This window comes from Centruroides sculpturatus, unplaced genomic scaffold (assembly GCF_000671375.1).
Source record: "Centruroides sculpturatus isolate CEXI.00-Female unplaced genomic scaffold, Cexi_2.0 scaffold198, whole genome shotgun sequence".
Taxonomy (NCBI): Eukaryota; Metazoa; Arthropoda; class Arachnida; order Scorpiones; family Buthidae; genus Centruroides; species Centruroides sculpturatus.
The window spans coordinates 129,635-133,203 of NW_019384454.1; positions in this window are offsets into that span (position 1 = coordinate 129,635).

Consider the following 3,569-nt stretch of genomic DNA (forward strand, 5'->3'; position numbering starts at 1 on the left):
ATAATTCCGGCGAGTTTATGAAAACACTATCAAAACTCCATCAGCGTTATTAAAACTGTTTGATGAATTCGAGTTAACCAGTCTGATTTAACATGTAAATAAATCCCTATGCTAACCCGCGTATCTCAATCAGTAATCGGTTCATCACTGAAAAATATTTGCAAATCTCTGGCCTTGTCTCCATCCATCCATGTGTGTAAATAACTAATACGCCATATCAGTAAAATCCATACGAATCATAACGTACAGTACAGTACCTTCAAAGACTAATAATAAAGACTGCCGGATAGCCGAGCGGTCAAGGTGGCAGCCAACCGCTCTGGGGACTCGGAATCGAATCCAGACGGGTCAAAAGATCCCCAGGAATTTTTCGGAGAGGTGGTCCGTCCGGATATATCGGGCCCCGTCCCATTGTGGACCTGGCCGAACCTATAATGAGCTTGCAAAAAAGAGGCCCTCTTAAGGGCGCAGTGTTAAAAAAAGGCCTAATAATAAAATATTATTACCGAAAATAAAATGATAAATTGTTTATTAATAAAAACATTTACAAAATTAATTCTGTTGTGAGCTCCTATTGTGTATTTAATGTTATATTTACTCTCACATATTTAAAAAATATACAAATACAGTAGAACCTCCATTATCCGGACCTCCATTATCCGGATTTTCGATTATCCGGATTTTTCCTTATCCGGACTATCTTCATCCCCAATTAGTCCGGATAATCGAGGTTCTACTGTACTGTATTACACTTGTATTAATTAATGTGATATTTTGAAAGGATTCTGCAAGTTAGCAACAGTTTTAAAATGCTAACTTTAATAATTTCAATAAAATGTTTTCTTTCTATTTTATAATAAACGATAAACATTAATATATTGTTTAAATTGATATAAGGAACTCTGTTTACAAACGGTACTAATCCGATTGAAAAAACCGATTGTCATTTTCAGTTGATTGAGCCCATCACTAGGATGAAGCTCACCAAATAATTTTGAAAAAAGCTTTAAATCACGATAGGGAAAATATAATATTTACATCGTTGCAAATAACTATAAGAAAATATTAAATTTAAAATAAAAATTTTGACACTACACTATCCGGAACCTGTAACCGGTGCGTGACGCGTATATATTGTATATCGCTGTTGACGAACGTTTTCGAACAATCTCTTTGCTCTTCTTCAGGCCAACTGGAATTCCCTGGACGGAGTGCATTCTATTTATTGGGATCAGGTGTCATTTCGACGAAGTGGGTCCTTTCCGACATTCTCGGTCGTGCGGTAGAGGGGGAAGTTGAGGGTTGGCATCCAACAGTGATTGCCAGGCCAGAGATAGAGTCAGCTTTTCCTTCCGGTTAACGCACATGATTACCCGGCCGGCGTTGTAGATAGTCGTGGCCTCTAGCCACCTGAGATGCTCCTAGTGGGGTGTGTTGATTATAACGGTAGTTTTTTCGAATCGCGCCTCGACTTCGGGATCCAACGCATACGTGGCCAGGGCTGTGGTAAGTCTCCCGTGTCGGATATCCGCCTGGTGTTCACGCAGACGGGTATTCAAGGAACGTTTGGTCGAACCGATGTATAATGTCTTCATTCTGTCTGCTGTCCCTGATTGGGATAAAATAGACTCCGGGGAGTCTGGTGCGATCGGAAGGGTCAGCGATATACAATATATACGCGTCACGCACCGGTTACAGGTTCCGGATAGTTCACCCCGGTGTTGAGATTAGAATAGTTTTCTCTATATAAAAATTTTGTTTCGAACTTCACATACATATTATAAGGATAGTATCAAAGTGGAAGAAAAAGCAGGGGTGTATAAGATTCCTTATGAAAACCTACAACTGGATGTTAAAAAAGATTATATCGGCGTCACTACCAGAAACTTGGGAGTAAGGCTCAAAGAACATAGATACGCCATAAGAAAAGCATCTAATTCAACGATATTGTCACAAATGGCGCAAGCGCAAGGCTCTGAGGTTAAATGGGATGAGGCAACAATCATCAAGCCTCTGTCTTCCCCATCTCTAGCAATGACGGCGGAGAAAATTGAAATATACAGAAGTAGGATAGGGGAAGGCTGTTTAAATGCGAGAGATGCGGAGAGCCTACCATCGGCATGGAAATATTTGGTTAAGAAATATACTAGAAACTTCGACCAGAATTAATCCATTGAAGATTTATGTTATTTCTGTTTTAATTAATTAATTAATTTATTTGTTTATTTATTCTTCCGTTATTTTTTACTTGTAAAATTTTTTGATTTAAATATTTTTATGTTCTATTTATGGAACATTTGCGTTCCATTTTTTCGACCTGAAGATGGCCTATTAACTAGGCTGAAAACGTTTGTTTTTGCAAATTATATTTATTTCTCGGCAAAAAAAGGTGTTTTCTTTATTAATACATATTATATGCATTAAAACAAAGAAGTAACGTGTTATTATTTTGTAATTAACAAACATATTTAAACAAATGAATTAAAAAAATGTATTTTTTCTTTATTTCAATATTATGTAATTATACCTTTTTATTTTAAAATCATTTTCGGAACCACATTTTTAAAAATCATTTCTTTCGTAAATGATTCTACAAATTTTGATCTGTGTTTTAAACGAAAATATTTATTAACTAGCTGACTCATTTTTGCTTGGGAAATTTCAATGTAATTTCTATATAATTTTGTAATTCTACACAATAAAAATTAAACATAAAATTTGAAAAATCTTGCTTAAAATTATGTTTAGACAGGTAGTAAATCAATGTAAAAGAACGGTAATTAAAAAAAAGATTTAAAAAATTTTACTTTTCCTATTGTTGATCTATTATTTTGTAGCTCAGATAACCATAGATCACTTCAGAAGAATATATCAAAGACGAAGGTTTTGTGTTTACAAACATTTTCAGTATAAAAATAAGATATGAAGTGAAAGATTGACTTGAACAAAAGTAAAGCAGCATTTATTTTTAAAAATTAAAATATATCGCACCGTAGTTGAGTTTAAATTATTACTAGGTCATCGTGCGACTTCGTCGTATCGCGATAGAATTGAAGTAGAGCCAAAAGGAAAGAAGCGATCCCAGCACCTGTTAGGCACAGAAGATTCGATTTTTGTACGGTACCGGACGCGGACAGGTGAACGTTTCCACCACAAAACAGGCTATCCTCGTACCTGCAGGCCATGGGAGACATGATTCTTGCACTGGCAAGGTACAGAGAGACGATCCAAGAACAAAGCAATTGCCATAGATTGCTTTGTTCTTGTGTTTCGTTCGTTTTTCGCGCCTATTTTCCGTTAGGCACACGCAATACTGTTTTTATTTTTGAGCCCTAGGCCTAAATTCTGTTAGGTGTGCTCGTCGCATCAGATAGCATGAACATTTTCGATATACAAAGATATTACCAATGACAATGAAATCATGGACTCCTATTTTTACTTTCCTGGCTCTGTTATAGATAGCAGAGCCAGGAAAGTAAAAATAGAAGTACAGTATGGCGATCGGTCAAAAAATGACCCACAAGATTTTTACATTTTTGGACTTGAGACCTTGAAATATCGAGAAATGT